Raw genomic sequence first — 19,985 nt, forward strand, 5'->3', positions numbered from 1 at the left:
TTTTATTGTAGCCCCGGATAAGCACGGCGTATTCAACTTGTCAACTAATCATCAGGCACTCAATGAGTTGAATCTCAGGTATGTTTGTCCCCGGCTACAACAAAAATGTGCCGTTGGGGGTATTTAAGGACCGGAGTTGGGAGCCACTGCTGTTGACTATGACTTAGTGTCAATTTGTGCCACTATTTATTTGGTGTCACACCAGTAAAACCCATGTGTGTGGCAGAATTAGTTTTTTTTATTGAGTGTTGCCAACTCAATGTTCTCTCATTACTGTAGTTTTCTCACCTGTGTGTGTGTGTGTCCAGCTAGCAGGTGACAGGGAGAACTCACAGTAGGAGGGGCAGAGAGTTGGAAGGAGAGAGGCATCAAAGACAGTTTGATTTTCCTCTTATCACACCATAAAAAAATGTTTTTCTCCCTTCCTCTTTTGGAGGAAATGGGGGTTCCAGATTTTTTGTATTTAGACAGGATGACGTTTTTTAATGTATTTTTATTTAATTGAACCTTTATTTAACTACATTAACGGACATCATTGCTAACAACCATGACGATTAGTGACCTGGTCATGGTGCTATAGTTTGTTACAGACGTTACCCATAGACACTAGCTTCCCATATAGCTATTGGAGCAGGGTTTAGACAAATGCCTGTGGTTGCTTGTGATGTTCATCGGCTACAGAGGAAGAAAAAGTGATCACTGAAATTATTAATGCATGCGCTACAGACAGAATCTCAGCTCTGATGGGGAGGAGTGGAAAGTTGGAAACCAGGAGGAACGAGGGCTGGAGAGGGAATGGAAGGTGCAGAGTGGTGGGTTAGGGGGTCACACAGTCTGATGAGGGAGGGAGACCGTCTCAATTCTCCCTGATTGGAGGGCAGGGTCTGCCAGCCAGTAATTGGGACACACACAGGGATGTGAAATATGCAGAGAGAGAAGAGGGGGAGATGGAGGGAGAGGGACAGAGCGTGAAGGATGGATAGAGACAGACGGAGGGACCGAGAGGTAGAGAGCTTTGGGGCTGCTTTCTATCTCCGAGTGGCTTTTCAGATCACATCTCTACTGTCAAGATTGTCTTCACTTTTCCTCACAGAACAAAGACTTGAGAGAGGTTTCTCTCAGAACTGACAAGGGGAAATATTGTGTGATTATGACTGCTGAGTCCTGTCACATCACATCATGGTGTGCTTTTGTGTAATTTACTCCCCTTCTGGTTGTGGGAAAAACAAACACGATGGCTGCTTAAGTCAGAGACAGTCAGTTCGTCAAATTTCTGCCCTGCTAGAGCTGCACCTGTCAAATGTAAGTGCTGTTATTGGGAAGTGGGAACGTCTAGGAGAAACAACGGCTCATCCGCGAAGTGGTAGGCCACACAAGCACACAATGGAACCGCTGAAGCGCGTAGCGTGTAAAAAATAGTCTGTCTTTGGTTGCAACACTCAGTACTGAGTATCTATATCTAAATCGGCCGATTAATCGGTATTGGCTTTTTTTGGTCCTCCAATATATTTGCAATAATGACAATTACAACAATACTCAATGAACACTTATTTTAACTTAACATAATACTTAAATAAAATCTATTTAGTCTCAAATAATAATGAAACATCTTTGGTTAAAGTAATGCAAAAACAAAGTGTTGGAGAAGAAAGTAAATATGTGCCATGTAAAAAAGCTAACGTTTAAGTTCCTTGCTCAGAACATGAGAACATATGAAAGCTAGAACCATCCTTTTAACATGAGTCTTCAATATTCCCAGTTAAGAAGTTTTAGGTTGTAGTTATTATAGGACTATTTCTCTTTATACCATTTGTATTTTATATACATTTGACTATTGGATGTTCTTATAGACACTATAGTATTACCAGCCTAATCTCGGGAGTTGATAGGCTTGAAGTCATAAACAGCGCTGTGCTTCAAGAATTGCGAAAAGCTGCTGGCAAACGCAGGAAAGTGCAGTTTGAATGAATGCTTACGAGCCTGCTGCTGCCTACCACAGCTCAGTCAGACTGCTCTATCAAATCATAGACTTAATTATAATATAATAAACACACAGAAATACGAGCCTTGGGTCATTAATCCGGGAAACTATTATTTTGGAAACAAAATGTTTATTCTTTCAGTAAAATACGGAACCGTTCCGTATTTTATCGAACGGGTGGCAACCCTAAGTCTAAATATTTCTGTTACATTGCACAGCCTTCAATGTTATGTCATAATTATGTAAAATTCTGGCAAATTAATTACGGTCTTTCTCAGGAAGAAATGGTCTTCACACAGTTCGCAACGAGCCAGGTGACCCAAACTGCTGCATATACCCTGACTCTGCTGGCACTGAACACGAGAACTGACACAATTTCAGGCACCGCATTGATTATGTGCAACGCAGGACAAGCTAGTTAAACTAGTAATATCATCAACCATGTGTAGTTAACTAGTGATTATGTTAAGATTGATTGTTTATTATAAGGTAAGTTTAATGCTAGCTAGCAACTTACCATGGCTGCTTGCTGCATGCACTCGCGTAACAGGTGGTCAGCCTGCCTCGCAGTCTCCTCGTGGATTGCAATATAATCGGTGTCCAAAAATGCAGATTACCGATTGTTATGAAAACTTGAAATCGGCCCTAATTAATCGGCCATTCCGACTAATCGGTCGACTGGTACATACTGCTGTAATGCTATGAGGTTTGTAAGGATAGTGTAGCTAACATACCGGTCCATACTGCTGTAATGCTATGAGGTTCGTAAGGATAGTTTAGCTAACATACCGGTACATACTGCTGTAATGCTATGAGGTTCGTAAGGATAGTGTAGCTAACAAATTGTCAGCCAACATAGGGTGTAATGTAACTTATTTAAAAAGTAATTACTTTATTACATTGCTCAACATTTTCATAATATTTGTCAAAATTAGTTAAAGCAATGAATTTGTATCCTCCATACGCCATTCTCTTCAAATCTGAAAACGTTTTGGCATTTTCTGAACCGCATGTACCTAGTGTCCACTGCTCTATTCTTCACATTTTGGTGAATTTAGTATGACATCCGGGAACTTTTAGCATACTAACTACATACTCAATTTATATCACAAATAGTAGGGTTAGGTTAGTATGAATATTCGAACACAGCTTATGCTTCTGCTGGTGAGGGGCAGGTTGTCTAAGCGCGCACACACACACTGGCAAAAGATTTTCAGCTGGCAGGCAGACACTCAAATAGTTTTCTGAGTGACAGAGTAATTTGCTTTGTATAGGCACTTTGTTTGGCTGGAGAAAAACTCCTTTAAAGGAACGTTTAACCGGATCCCATGCTTTTAAAAGTTATGTTCTGGGACAGTATAGATCACCTTCGTTCCCGGTTCGGATTCTGGTCCTCAAAAAAACAAAACATGATGACTAATTTTCATTTGGAATAGAGATGTGGGGGTCTATGAGAAATAAATGTCAAACATTTCATTTACAAGGCAAAATAAAGTCTTGCATTAAGAAGCTTAGAGGCTAGATTGAAAGCCCTCAGCAGTCCTGGTTGACAAGTATTGCCTCCTCCTGTGGCTGCAGGAGAGGTTATTATGGCTGGGTAGGCGGCCAGGTGCAATAGAGAGAAAGACCAGACATACAGACAGGCAGGAGAAGAAAGGGAGGTTATTGGGTTAATGTTGTTTTTGATGTCAACTCAACTGCGCAGTCATCACTGCACCTGGTGCTGGGCTGGAGCTGACGGCGCGTAATAGAGCACATCTCTCTTGTTCTTATTCTCTGCCTTGTGTACTTTCTATACCTCCATCTTGTCTCTGTCCTTTCCTTCTTCTCTGCATCCTCTTTCTGTCTTGCTCACTCTCTTCCTCTTCCCTCATTCCCCCTCTCCCTCTTCCCGCGGTCTCTGTTTGATGAAAGAGGATGAAGAGTGTCCTGAGTTGCTAGCTTTTCTTTGATTCCTGCTAATGACAGACTGAAGTCCCAAACCTCCCCGGCCGTGGTCTAGCCTGTCCAGCACTACTCCAATTACTAGAGGATACCCCCCACCCCCTATATATATATATATATATATATACACATAAAGTATTCGGCCCCCTTGAACTTTGCGACCTTTTGCCACATTTCAGGCTTCAAACATAAAGATATAAAACTGTATTTTTTTGTGAAGAATCAACAACAAGTGGGACACAATCATGAAGTGGAACGACATTTATTGGATATTTCAAACTTTTTTAACAAATCAAAAACTGAAAAATTGGGCGTGCAAAATGATTGTGTGTGTGTGTGTGTGTGTACATACATATACAGATGAACACCACTTGTGGCAGGAGCTGGATGAACCAGCTTCAGTGGGGGATGGACACCTTGGCACTGGGGGCTCCCATTCGGAGTAGGTGTCACTGAGCCCTGTATCAACAGGTATAATAAACATATATATATATATATATATGAGTACAGGGAACATAAGGTTGAATATATTATGACAGACCTGCTAGATATACTGTCTCATTTATATTATGACATTTCATCTAGCTCTACTGTCTCTATTATATTATGACAGACCAGCTAGATCTACTGTCTTTATTATATTACAACAGACCAGCTGTATCTACTGTCTCCATTTCACTTTGGTCATTGTTGTGGGCCTGCCCTCCCCTCAACAGCCTCAAATAGGCTATTTCGTTTCATAAATAATATTTTATATTATTAATTTCAAACAACGGCATTAGCATGAGAAGAACTTACCAGTCCAAAACTATGTCCTCTCCGTTCAAAAAATATTCCTCCATTTGGGAATCGCTAAATGAATCGTCCTCGATCAATTTCTTCTAAAATTGTGTGTACATCTGTATATCTAGACTTAGATTTAGCTTTCCCTGACTTAGTCTCCATGCTGATTGATATATAAACAGCTGAATATGCGCTTTACCAAAACAATGCTGTGCGCAACATGCGTTGCTCCTTCCGGTATGAAACTTCAATGGCGAATGACCCTCTTTACGCCAGAGTTTACATATTGCCGTTTACCTCAGCTCATTGGCTATCTACCCAGCTAGATTTCAAGTCGATCAGTGGTCATTGGGTTAAAATACAGTCAATCAACAGCGGGCAAATCATTGGTGCACAATGATGTCATTACTTGTTGTATTCAAATCGGTTTCTTTCAGTCAATACGTCCCCCGAAATGACCCATCAGGTTTGGTTGTGTTACAAACAAACCAGTTGATTGCAATGAAACCAAATATGACTGGAAAAGTCACGTTTTGCGTGTGTATTTACCTTGAGTGTGTCATCAAATGGAATGAGACGGAATTCACGACACAAGCGGTTTCACAAAATGTTTCGTGTTAGGCTATAAAAATTTATTTTATCAAACAATAGACCATTCATTGTGTAAAAATGAGCATTGGGATTGCAAACAGGAAGATCGTCAAAGGTAAACAATATATATTTTATTGCAGTTTGTGATTTTGTTACGCTTGTGCTGGTTGAAATAGTTTTTTTTATGGGGCTCTATCCTCAGATAATTGCATCGTATTCTTTCGCAGTAAATCCTTTTTTAAATCTGACAACGCAGTTGGATTAGCAAGATTCTAGGCTTTCGAAACATGTGAGACACTTGTATTTTCATTCATGTTTAATATGACTATTTATGTAGCGATCACCGTTTGTTGTCGAATTTCATCCCGCTACCGGGTTCCGTGCACAGAGAGGTTAAATAAAGGTGTTAAAAAATATTTAAAAAATCGGCGTCCAAAATTACCGATTGTTATGAAAACTTGAAATCGGCCCTAATTAATCGGCCATTCCGATTAATCGGTCGACCTCTAGTGTGTACACCCCTCTCATTCGTACTCCAGGAAATTATTATCCAGCCTCGTCTTTGTGGTGAAATTGCCAACGGTCTGTTCAGTGTGAAAATTACATTGTGTAAATGCAGATGATAGCAGACACATATGCCGATGTCACCACCAGGTGCAAGCATCTACTGTGTGAGTGAAAGCATATTGGCATGGGTTGTGGGTATTTTCATTGTGAATGTGGAGAGCGTGTGAGGTAGTTAGTTTATCAGCAATCTGGCGTGGCTTTTTTCGTGAATATCTGGGGGAGCAGTGAGGCAGAGGAGAGTTGTTTAAATGTGCTTGATGTCCATCTGCAACAGCCAGGTGTTGATTACAGAAGAGAGAATCATTACTATACAGTACATGACAAACTGACAGAAGGACAGACGGATAGAGATGACTCGCTGACAGAACTAAAGACACTGACAGACAGAAAGAGCTTCAATACCATACTGATGGACAAAACGACAGACACGAGAGGGAGACGACAAACAACCTCTTTCTCTAGAGTTTGCTCACTACCAGACCCGCATGGGTTCAAATATTATTTGTTTTCTTTCAAATATTTCAGCTGTGCCTTTTTGAGCTGGCCTGGTGCAATGGAACAAATGTAATAGTCATAAAAGTGCAAGATCCTTCAACTGAAAAAATACCTACCAGTGAGACAAGTCTTCATCCTGACCAGGGATGGGTGGGAGATGATTGAAATAAGTTGAAAGGGGGATGTGGGGAGGGTGGGAGTGAGAACTTTGGAGAGAGGGATGCAAGAGAATTAGCCTTTAGAAGTGAAAGTAGATATACACTGCTCAAAAAAATAAAGGGAACACTTAAACAACACAATGTAACTCCAAGTCAATCACACTTCTGTGAAATCAAACTGTCCACTTAGGAAGCAACACTGATTGACAATACATTTCACATGCTGTTGTGCAAATGGAATAGACAACAGGTGGAAATTATAGGAAATTAGCAAGACACCCCCAATAAAGGAGTGGTTCTGCAGGTGGTGACCACAGACCACTTCTCAGTTCCTATGCTTCCTGGCTGATGTTTTGGTCACTTTTGAATGCTGGCGGTGCTTTCACTCTAGTGGTAGCATGAGACGGAGTCTACAACCCACACAAGTGGCTCAGATAGTGCAGCTCATCCAGGATGGCACATCAATGCGAGCTATGGCAAGAAGGTTTGCTGTGTCTGTCAGCATAGTGTCCAGAGCATGGAGGCGCTACCAGGAGACAGGCCAGTACATCAGGAGACGTGGAGGAGGCCGTAGGAGGGCAACAACCCAGCAGCAGGACCGCTACCTCCGCCTTTGTGCAAGGAGGAGCAAGAGGAGCACTGCCAGAGCCCTGCAAAATGACCTCCAGCAGGCCACAAATGTGCATGTGTCTGCTCAAACGGTCAGAAACAGACTCCATGGGTGGGTCCGACGGGAGGGTGGTATGAGGGCCCGACGTCCACAGGTGGGGGTTGTGCTTACAGCCCAACAACATGCAGGATGTTTGGCATTTGCCAGAGAACACCAAGACAGAGAACACACTGGCACCCTGTGCTCTTCACAGATGAAAGCAGGTTCACACTGAGCACATGTGACAGTCGTGACAGTCTGGAGACGCATGTCTCGCTCCATCCACCAACGCCACGTTGCACCACAGACAGTCCAGGAGTTGGCAGATGCTTTAGTCCAGGTCTGGGAGGAAATCCCTCAGGAGACCATCCACCACCTCATCAGGAGCATGCTCAGGCGTTGTAGGGAGGTCATACAGGCACGTGGAGGCCACACACTACTGAGCCCCATTTTGTTTAAAGGACATTACATCAAAGTTGGATCAGCCTGTAGTGTGTTTTTCCACTTTAATTTTGAGTGTGAATCCAAATCCAGACCTCCATGGGTTGATAAATTTGATTTCCATTGATAATTTTTGTGTGATTTTGTTGTCAGCACATTCAACTATGTAAAGAAAAAAGTATTTAATAAGAATATTTAATTCATTCAGATCTAGGATGTGTTATTTTAGTGTTCCCTTTATTTTTTTGAGCAGTGTATTTTGGGGGTTCTCGTCAAGGAGAGGGAGGGAGGGAGGGAGAGCAATAGAAGATACATGGACAGTAAAAAGACCAAGACCACAGAGCAAAATTTGTATGAATGGAGTGAATAGTAAAGGGGAGATGAGAGAGGGGTGTAGATGAGTACAGAGGAGATGGATAGATGGGACTCAGATGGCAGAGAGAGATGGGATTAGGAATCATGAACCAGAAAGATGACCCAGCCCAGGCGTTCCATCATGGCTGTCTCTGGCTGGCTGACGACCCTTGATGCCACGGCAGTAGGGGGAGGAGGGGACATTAAAAATTCAACGCTCTCTGGGTGACATTTCATTTGGCTGTCATTCTTTTTTTTGGGGGGGGGGGGGGGGGGGGGGGGGGGGGGGGGGCAGATATTACCAGCAGAGAAATCATCCATGGTGGGTAGAGGAGTTTTTCCCTTCCTTTAATAAATGGAGTAATTGAACTTTCCATCTCACAGTGGGTTCCTTCCTGGTGCTCTGCTTGCATTATTAACACAGTGGAAGGCAGGAGGAGGTGAAATGAGAAATATGTATGGATCAGTCTGAAAACGAGCCCCTAGCTAGACCAAATATGGTACCTTCAGAAAGTATTCACACCCCTTTGCTTTCTCCATATTGTGTTGTTAATCAGAATTTAAATTTAAGGTTGTGTCACTAATCTATACACAATACCCCATAATGTCAAAGTGGAATTTTGTTAGTACATCTCTAAGATGAAATGTCTTGTCAATAAGTATTCGACCCCTTTTGTTATGGCAAGCCTAAATATGTTCAGGAGTAAAAATGTGCTTAACAAATCTCATAAGTTGTGTGGACTCATTCTGTGTTTAATAATAGTGGTTACATGGTTTTTGAATGACTTCCCCCATCTCTGTACCCCACACAGAATTATCTATATAGATCCCTCTATCGAGTAGTGAATTTCAAGCACAGATTCAACCACAAAGACCAGGGAGGTATTTCAATGCCTCGCAAAGAAGGGCACTGATTGGTAGATGTGTTTAAAATAGAAAAGCAGACTCTTAATATCCCTTTGAGCATGGCGAAGTTATCAATTAGATTTTGGATGGCGTATCAATACACCCAGTCGTTAAAAATATTCAGGAGTCCTTCCTACTGTAACTCAGTTGCCGGAGAGGAAGGAAACTGCTCGGGGATTTTACCATGAGGCCAATACTGATTTTAAAAAGGTGATATGGTTGTGATAGGAGATTACTGAGGATGGATAAACAAACATAAATGAGTGAAAAGATGGAAGCCTGTACAGAATAAAAATATTACAAAACACGTATCCTGCAAAAAATGTGGTAGACAAATTCACTTTTTGTCCTGAATACAACGTGTTTGGGGCTAATCATCAAAATCAAATCAAATGTATTTATATATCCCTTCGTACATCAGCTGATATCTCAAAGTGATGTACAGAAACCCAGCCTAAAACCCCAAACAGCAAGCAATGCAGGTGTAGAAGCACGGTGGCTAGGAAAAACTCCCTAGAAAGACCAAAACCTAGGAAGAAACCTAGAGAGGAACCAGGCTATGTGGGGTGGCCAGTCCTCTTCTGGCTGTGCCGGGTGGAGATTATAACAGAACATGGCCAAGATGTTCACATGTTCATAAATGACCAGCATGGTCGAATAATAATAAGGCAGAACAGTTGAAACTGGAGCAGCAGCACGGCCAGGTGGACTGGGGACAGCAAGGAGTCATCATGTCAGGTAGTCCTGAGGCATGGTCCTAGGGCTCAGGTCCTCAGAAAGAGAGAATTAGAGAGAGCACACTTAAATTCACACAGGACACCGAATAGGACAGGAGAAGTACTCCAGATATAACAAACTGACCCCCCTAGCCCCCCGACACATAAACTACTGCAGCATAAATACTGGAGGCTGAGACAGGAGGGGTCAGGAGACACTGTGGCCCCATCCGAGGACACCCCCGGACAGGGCCAAACAGGAAGGATATAACCCCAACAACTTTGCCAAAGCACATCCCCCACACCACTAGAGGGATATCTTAAACCACCAACTTACCATCCTGAGACAAGGCTGAGTATAGCCCACAAAGATCTCCGCCACGGCACAACCCAAGGGGGGCTAATCCAACTCAACACATCACTGAGTACCACTCTTCATATTTTTAAGGAAGCTGATGGCTGCATCATGTTATGGGTATTGTCATTGGCCAGGATTAGGGATTTGTTTATTGATTACAAATAAACATAATACAGCTGTGAGAACAGGGAAATCTTGTTCAATCTGCTTTCCAACAGACACTGGGAGACAAATTTGCGTTTCAGCAGGACAATAACCTTAAACACAAGGCCAAATCTACATTGGAGTTGCTTACCAAGGCAACATTGAATGTTCCAGAGTGGCCTAGTTACAGTTTTGACTGAAATTGGCTTAAATCTATGGCAATAGTTGAAAATGGCTGTCTAGCAAAGATCAACAATCAACTTGACAGAGCATGAAGAATTTTTAAAAGAATAATGGGCAAAAATGTTCAATCCAGGTGTGCAAAGCTCTTAGAGACGTACCCCAAAAGACAGCTGCTTCTACTAAGTATTGACTCAGGTGTGTGAATATCTAAATTTGATATTTCTCCATTTCATTTTCAATAAATGTGCTAACATTTTTTAAAACATGTTTTAACTTTGTCATTATGAGGTATTGTGTGAAGATGGGTGGAAAATGATATATTTAATCCATTTTGAATTCAGGCTGCAACATAACAAAATGTGGAATAAATCAAGGGGTATGAATACTTTCTGAAGGCAATGTACTAACCTTGCAGATTTGAAGGAACTGGATAGGTAGCTTTATATGGTGGAAGTGCACTAAATCACCTCAACCTCCATGATTGGTCGACTGGGTTACTGATTACAGCCTACTGATTACCAGGACCTCTCTGATTGGTTCGCTCGTTAACCGATGATACCCCCTGATCCGCAAGGGCTTGGATTGGTAGAGCGCTTTACTGAGGATAAATGTGGCTTCTTTGAATGGCTTCAACTTCCCCTTGGAATATTTTTTTCGTTATACCTAATGAGCTCTTCTACACACTTAGAAGTGCCTTAATTTAAAGTGCAGTCTTCGCTACACCTCTGAATGAGGAACAGTCAATACAGTTTGTGTTCAGTGCACAACCTGAAGTGGGAAGAGGAGCTGCCAATCTGTAAAATAATTATACTGTGCATTCAGAATAAAAATGAGTTTTCCCTGAAGGTGACCTCTCCATCTCTCTCTGTGCTGATGGACTACGCTAGCGGAGGATGGAGGCGTGGGGCTTACTTGCTGCTGGCTTCTTCAGCTGCGGCAGTTGGTTCCCTAGGTAGATATGGGTTTGTTCATCTCACTGCCCTAGGACTGTTCTAGTGCTCATCAGTTTCACTTCCCTCATATTTTTCTTCGTCTCCCTCTGCTGTTATTTTGCTCTCTCTCACACTTTCTATCTCACACACACACACACCATCCCACCCCCCTCCCTTCTAATTGATGTACTCCCTCTTTCTCTTTGTTACTGTCATCTGTTTCTCACAATCTGTATTTCCTAATGCACAGAGAAAATGCTGAGTTAGCCTCTCTGCCCAGGCAGTTTGGAGTCCGTAGGGAGACCAGAACTCTCCCTGTCCACTCATCCACCACAGCCCACAACCTTCTGAAGATTTCAACCTACCTCCCTCACACAACCTTTCTCTGTTTTCATTACGAAAAGTTCCCTTAGGCCTCCCTTATCATTTGCCATCCACCTCACTCATCTTATTCCTGTAACACCTGCACACCTACAAGATTAATTCTCTCATAAACATGTTTTACCGGGTTTGTCCCATGCCCCACACCGTCCATCGCCACCACCGCCTGGTGCACAAACATCCACCCTACAATGTGTGTCTCGATCTCGTGCACGCTCACGCTTCTTCCGGTATCAGCCATATTGCTCCAGCGTGGCTGGATTTACGTGAGCTGACTGCCTGTGTGTGCCGGTGGGACCGGGTGGTTGCCATGGAGACCTGCCGTTGTAGTGTTCTGCAGTACATACGTGCACACTCGTCACGGTCTAAAAATAGGGGGCTGGGCAGGCAGGCTCTGAACGGCCTCGTTCTCTGCATGTTGATCATTAGACTCTGAGAAGAGCGAAACTGTGAGACCTGAAGACACTCTGAGCTAGTGGATAGGCTTTAGCTCAGCGGGCTAACACCATCTTGAGGGACACGGGTTCGATCCCCGGTCTGTCACATATGTACTATATAACTCGGGCTATGTGCCTTTTGGGGAAACTAACTCGTCCTCGCCCTGTAGTGCTGCTCGTCATCAGTGATAGTCTCTCCTCTCCGCCGTAGTTGTGGTGGATACACTCTCCTTCTTGTCCCCCAAACCCAGCAAGGAGGTGCCAGACGATCCTATCACCAGGAGGTGTCTAATTGCTGTCTGTGGAGGTGTGAATGCAGACAGACTGGTTAATTACACATCTGTCCCTTCTCTTTGTCTCTCAAACCCAAAACATGCTTTCCAGGCAGTGTCTCTGTCTGTGTGTTTCCCAAACCCAAAACGTGCTTTCCAGTCAGTGAAAATCATAGAAATGTAGAGAAGGAGGTGTGGGGGTCTGTTTGGTTAATGCTGGAAAATATTATTTCTGTATCATTAAGTGAGGAAGTGTATATTATTTAATTTGTCATCGGGTTTCATTGTGGTGGTTGACGTGCGATGAGCAGTAATTAGGGGGGAATGGACGATATGGAGCACTGGGCTATGGGCGATATGGAGCTATGGGCGATATGGAGCTATGGGCGCTATGGGCGATATGGAGCACTGGGCTATGAGTGATATGGCGCTATGGGCGATATGGAGCTATGGGCGATATGGAGCTATGGGCGATATGGAGCACTGGGCTATGAGTGATATGGAGCTACGGGCGATATGGAGCACTGGGCTATGAGTGATATGGGGCGATATGGAGCTATGGGCGATATGGAGCTATGGGCAATATGGAGCTATGGGCGATATGGAGCACTGGGCTATGAGTGATATGGGGCGATATGGGGCTATGGACGATATGGAGCTATGGGGATATGGAGCTATGGGCGATATGGAGCTATGGGGCGATATGGAGCTATGGGCGATATGGAGCACTGGGCTATGAGTGATATGGAGCTATGGGCGATATGGAGCTATGGGTGATATGGAGCACTGGGCTATGAGTGATATGGAGCTACGGGCGATATGGAGCACTGGGCTATGAGTGATATGGAGCTATGGGCGCTATGGGCGCTATGGAGCTATGGGCGATATGGAGCACTGGGCTATGAGTGATATGGAGCTATGGGCGATATGAAGCACTGGGCTATGAGTGATATGGGGCGATATGGAGCTATGGGCAATATGGGGCTATGGGCGATATGGAGCACTGGGCTATTGGGTGATATGGAGCTATGGGTGATATGGAGCACTGGGCTATTGGGTGATATGGAGCTATGAGTGATATGGAGCTATGGGTGATATGGAGCTATGGGTGATATGGAGCTATGGGTGATATGGAGCTATGGGTGATATGGAGCTATGGGTGATATGGAGCACTGGGCTATGAGTGATATGGAGCACTGGGCTATGAGTGATATGGAGCACTGGGCTATGAGTGATATGGAGCTATGGGTGATATGGAGCACTGGGCTATTGGGTGATATGGAGCTATGAGTGATATGGAGCTATGGGGATATGGAGCACTGGGCTATGAGGGATATGGAGCTATGGGTGATATGGAGCACTGGGCTATGAGTGATATGGAGGAAGGTGTGAATGCAGTCTAGTGCTGCCTGGAAGATTGGTGGTTTATGTGACATGGTGTCAGTGGAAGCCTGTAGGGTGGTCTTTAGGAGAAGCAGCAGTGGCAGGGTAGTCACTGTTGGGGTAGAATTGATTTGCCATTTATATTTAGGGCTTGTGGTTAGTAGCTCTTTGTGAGTTTCCAAAAAATGTGTTACGGCTGGGTTTATAGGTGTAGTTACTTGTGGTTTTGGTTTATAGGGGTAGATACTTTAGCATTGTAACTGTCCCCCCCCCCCCCCTCCTGCAGGATGAACTTCAAGGAGCCAGAGGCGGTGCGAGCCCTGACCCTACCCTGCTCCCAGCCCTACCCTGCTGAAGGAAGACTTTGGGCTGACCATGGACATCCCTCTGGAGCGTCTCATCCCCACCGTGCCTCAGACTCAACTACATCCACTGGGTGGAGGACCTGGTCGGAGGCCAAGGGGAACCACGCAGGGGCATCGACATCGGTTATGACCTCCAATAACCACTATAAATATGGCCCCTCTGCCGATCCTGTTCTCTCTCCCTTGAAATGAACCCAAATGAACCATCCATGTTGGTTCAACCATAATTGCTAGGATGCATAATTACCACCACTCCGATCCTATGTCCTGTTTCTGTAGAAGAATAGATGGCTTTTATATGGCCTGTCTCTTTAATCCCCCCACTGGTTCTTAGTTGTTACATCAGACGGTGGATTTCTCACCTGTCTATATAAAGAAAGTGCACAAATAACCTTGATGCTGAATAGGATGAATAAACTCTCATTAATTCGCATACAAACATCACATCAGTAATGGAGAGTGATAAAGGTATTTAATGTGTGATCGTGTTTGTTTGCTCAGGGTATATTCCTCCAGCAGTAATCTTTCTGGGTATGACTCATCGTGGTTGCATCCCAAATGGCACCCTATTCCCTACAATGTGCATTGACCAAAGCCCAATGGGTCCTGGTCAAAAGTAGTGTGCTGTATAGTGATTGGGGTGCCATTTGGGACATAGCCTATAAGGGCAGCTGCCTGACGATGCACTTTTCAGGCCGGGAGAGAGGTGCTGCCTGGCGCAGGTCTAGCCCAAGACACATATTTGAAGTCTTAGAGTAGTGCTGATATAAGATAGGTTTTGCCTTTGAGATCATAATAAGATTGATCCTAGATCTGTACTCCTACTCTGAGACATGTTTTTAATACAGGCTGACTCTAACTAGTCCCAGAGCAGCTGGCTGCCAGTTGGCATTACAGACTGGCAGAGAGGGGCTGCATGATTGTTGGCACGTCCACCTTCAGATCCCACATCTATTTCCTGTTGATCACTGGCCAAATCCCCATCCACATGTCATGGCTGGTTTCCTGCTCTATCAAAGACTGTGATGTGTGTCAGTTAGCTCATTAGAGAGAGAAACAGGTTAGTGATTGGTGACCCTGGTCCATTCTGTAAGCTGATTGGAGATGTCACTCTCCTGATGGATATCCACAGGGAATTACTCTCCCAAGCCTTAACCTGGCCGGGGGCCATCTCACCCATCTCTACTGCCCCAGGGGACCTCACTGTGGTCAGTTAGATTAGAGGCCCTGGTCTCTGTTAGGCCTGGATGATCTGATCATGGCTGTCTGGCTCACCTCTTATTATTCTGTTATGGACAATAGGAGACAGCGGGAGTGGCATTAAAAAGACTGCCACAGACACTAACACTCAGACACACACCCTGTTCCTCACGTAGTGTGTTATATCCCCAGGTACTGGAGCGTCCTGTATCTACCCCCTGCTGGGAGCCTCTATGAACGGCTGGCATTACCTGGCTTCTGAGGTAGATGACATCTGCTTTGATTACGCCACCAGGAACGTGGAGCAGAACAACCTCTCAGACCTCATCAAAGGTCAACTGTTTCATTATGTGGTGCTATGAGAGGCTATAACTGATTTATAGCTTATAGACACTAGGAGCATAGAGCAAAACAACCTCTCGGTCCTCATCAAATGTCAACTGTTTCATTATGTGGTGCTATGAGAGGCTATAACTGATTTATAGCTTATAGACACTAGGAGCATAGAGCAGAACAACCTCTCGGACCTCATCAAAGGTCAACTGTTTCATTATGTGGTGCTATGAGAGGCTATAACTGATTTATAGCTTATAGACACTAGGAGCATAGAGCAGAACAACCTCTATGACCTCATCAAAGGTCAGTGGCAAGTTGGCCATTGGTAGCCGTAATGTAATGTACTACTGAAAGGAAGATGGCTTGAAACCTTGTTGATAACGTGTCCTTGCCCTGTCTCAAGTTCCCCAGAAGACCCTATTAATGGACGCTCTAAAGTCAGCCATTGTCTATGACTTCTGCATTTGTAACCCTCCCCTCTTCGCCAACCAACTAGAGGCTAAGGTAAGGCCTCTTTTAGATTGAAAGTGTTTTGAGTATCAGGAATAACTGCTTTATTCATCTCCTTTTCACAGATCATTTTTTTCTCATTTTCCTTCTTTTCCTTTCTTTTCCTGTCACGTTTCCTCTTTCTCTTACCCTTTATTTCTCTCCCCATGACCCTCTTTTTTTCCCCTCCCTTCTTCCTCCCCTCCCTTTCTGTCCTCCTCTCCCCAGGGGGTAAATTCCAGGAACCCTCGTCGTCCTCCCCCCAGCTCAGTGAACACAGGTGGGGTGACAGAGATCATGGCTGAGGGCGGAGAGCTGGAGTTTGTCAAGAGGATCATCCATGACAGCCTGCAACTCAAGACACGCCTACTTGTCACGCATGCGCATATTGTGTTCACAAACACAACATTTTGGTCCCCATCAGTACACTGAGCATTCACAGAAGGAAGTGGGGTAGCGTTCAAGATCGTTTCAGATTGGTTTCAGATTGCTCATGCTTCATATCTGCGCCACTTTCCTAAACCCCAAATATAATATAGAACAAGCTGATGGTTATGTGTTGGTGTTGTTGGGTGTTTGTTCATTACCTTCTGTTACAAATGCACCTTTTCAATTTTGGATGAGAGGAAAAGTGAGAGATTGAAGAATGAGAGGACTACTGATGGAGGAGAGCAGGACAGATGGGATGCAGGAATGGAGCTGTCACCCAGAGTTTGTTTAATGAATTGGCACCAGGAGTAAACAGTCACCCACCCCCTGGCAGTATCCGCACGCCCACAGGGAACAGCTGTGTGTGGGGCGTGCAGATCTCTTCCACACACCACCACCACCATTACAAGGCCTGTCAGTGGTGCAGTGGAGTGAGACATGGATGCAGTGGGAGAGATACGCACTATTAGAGTTAATCAGACCGCACGCATGCGTGGTGACTGGGAGACAAGTGGCTGACATGAAAGGTGTGTGTCACTACCATATTTTTGTGTGGAAAGATGATTGTCAACCGTGTGTGTGTGAGCGTCGGTGTGCACATATGTTTCAGTGGAAAGATGAGTGGCCCTCACAGGGGGAAAAGTGTCTGTCTCCCTCTGTCTGTTTGCCTGGCTGTGCATGTGTCTGTGTGTTCACACTTGGTGGTGCGCTTGGCTTGTGTAAAGACCATAGATGAGTGTCTGCCACAGGGGAAGGCGTGCCCGCCCTAGTCTCCCTCTCTTCCGACTTTTGTTCTTTCCTGTCCTCCCTCTCTCCTCTCCTGCCATGTGTGTAGTGTGTTTGGGGCCAAGGCAGCAGTAAGCAGGCTGTCACTCCACACACTGCATGCTGGGACAGCAGAGCTACTGCCAGGTGTCCACGGAAACCAAGCCAGTCCCTCTGATTGGTCCTCTGAGACCCACCATCCCCTCAACCAACCCCCCCCCCCCCCCCCCCACCCTCCCTTTCAACAACACTGAGCTGTAATTACTCTCACCAGACTATCACACACAGATATATACACACACACACACACACACACAGTCAAGCACACCCCAACCACCAGCCAGGAAAAGGAGCTGATTTCCCCCAAGTGATGCCCTCTGCTAATTATTGTCTTTTATTGATATGATAATCACTCTTGGAGGGGTTTGCTTGAAAATAAATGTAAAAAGAAATGTTCGACTTTGCCAAGAATCTAAATGCCTTTGTCTGACCCCCATGAGAGTTTTGTTTTTTGGGGTGGGAAGATCTTTCTGGAGGAAGGAAGTGAGGAAGCTGTTTGTGTGTTAACATGAATGTTCAGCCCCTCCTCGCTGCATGACAAAGTGGGGAACATCTGGGGATATTACAGGTCCTCAATATTTCATAGTGCCACTTGAGGCGAGGCTTTTGCCCCCCAAACCTACCCAAAATCCTCTCACCCCCAACATTCCCACCCTTACCTCCATTCTGCGGGCGCTTCTCTGAATGGGCTCTTCCCCAATCTTTCAAGGCTTTTAGTGAATGCCATCAAGCTCATCCGGCTTTTTTTGTTAGTTGATATTTATCTAGCCAGATTGGTTTTTGTGTTGTGTTGCCCTCAAACACAGTGTACACTTTTCAGAGAGGGCTTGTTTCCTGTTCCCATTCCCAAACCTTTCAGTGCTTTCAATGAATGGCATTTAGGTCACCAAATTCTTATTTCATTTTATTAAACCTTTATTCAAAACCTTGTTCAAATCTGGTTGGCTGTAGTAGTCTGTGCTGTATAAAGGTGTTCTCTCCCATTTCAACCCTTTAAACTTGTGATATATGGATAGGGCTACATTGAAATATTTTTTACAGAAGAAATATGAAAATAATATGCATAACTATGGTAGCAATTGATTAGGAGCAGTTTGGAGAGAATGTGTTAATTAATACACAACAGTTCACCTGACAAGACTGAATTCAAACATTATACTGATTATATCTGCATTTTACAATTACTGTACTTTTTGCGAAATTTGTTGATAACAAAATAATCTGGATACCTTGAGTAACATAAGAATATTCCTGGTAAATGTGGGGTATCATAAGACTAAACAATGACAAGTGTTTGAGTGAGAGGACTAACTGGTGTCTCCAAGTGGTCACACAGGACTCACAGGACACAGTTTCTAAGTAATTGTAATCCACTTTTATGACTCAAAGAAGAGTCTCAACTATAAGGTGCTTTTTTGAGCTCTCCTAGCTGTGCAAACACACTTGTAGTTGTTTCATTTGGAACACAACACTATCACAGTTACAGTTGTTAACGCAATCGAAAAACTGTCAATTATAAATCGCAATCTGGGTCACTGGGCATGACAAGGATTTGAAAGCTTGTTCTATTGCCAACATGACTAGCTAAGTTATAAAATATGTTCTTAGTGTTAAGCATTCACAAGGAAATTCAGAGAAATGGATCTTAATTTAGGTGAGCATTGAAAGGAGTCATGAGTGCATTCAGGTGTGTGCACCCGGCGAATTCTCTTCACAATAAACAAACACAGCCTCATTCTGTTCAGGACAACTCGGGGTGTGACGACATGTCATCTTGTACATTAAACACAGTGATACATTTTTCAATACATTCTTTTTTTTGTATACTTTTTGGCCAATAGTTCTGAAAGTAGTGCTCTGCTCTGTGTGCATGATGTGTTGACACTTGACATTCACATAACAAACACTCCATCCTCACCATACATAGCATTGCTCATAGATATATACTATCTAGGCCTAATTAATCTAGACAGGAAGGAAGGCAACCTAACCAGACAAGGTTTGTCATGCATTGTTAGTTTTCCTATCCAGATTGACTCCCTGATAGGTTTCTCTTTCTCCTTGCTGGTTAATACTGAAGCTCTATATGCTGTTGTATCGATTACAATAGACTCATCTCTTCATTGCAGAGGAGATATTGATCTGCTCTCCTGCTCAGGGCCAAGACATCAAAGCTCTGCACCTCCATAGAGACTCATACTGGTCTTGTTGTTGTTCTAACCCTCTCTCTTTCGCTCTCTCATTTTATATATATATATATATATATATATAAAATAAGAGGGAGAGCTAGAACAACAATGAGACCAGTATGAGTCTCTATGGAGGAGCAGAGCTTTGATGTCTAAATATATATATATATTAAAACTACAGTTGAAATCGTAGTTAACCACTCTGCCTCAGAACTACAAAAACAGAAAGTCCTTTAGGCTCTTTTTCCCATAGAGTCAAGGAGGGAGATCCAATATCTGCGGCTTGTTTGATCTTAGACAGGAGTTCATACCCAGGCTGCTGGACACACACTCCTAAGATTATTTTTCTTCCAGATGGTACAGTTGCATGTTGGGAAAGAAGTGCAGCCTGGCACCTTTGAAGGAGGAGTTGAGACACTTGTCAGAATGGGAGCTCCGACGAGACGACATTAGATGCTCATACATGGTCTTATACAC

The 19,985-nt window shown here is 44.0% G+C and overlaps 1 pseudogene; it reads left to right on the top strand.

Moving 5' to 3' along the window:
- Window positions 1-19,985, top strand: part of LOC139385718 (RNA N(6)-adenosine-methyltransferase mettl16-like) — a 28,839-nt pseudogene that overhangs the window by 348 nt on the left and 8,506 nt on the right.

The sequence above is a fragment of the Oncorhynchus clarkii genome, chromosome 27, assembly GCF_045791955.1.
Source record: "Oncorhynchus clarkii lewisi isolate Uvic-CL-2024 chromosome 27, UVic_Ocla_1.0, whole genome shotgun sequence".
In the NCBI taxonomy this organism is placed as follows: domain Eukaryota; kingdom Metazoa; phylum Chordata; class Actinopteri; order Salmoniformes; family Salmonidae; genus Oncorhynchus; species Oncorhynchus clarkii.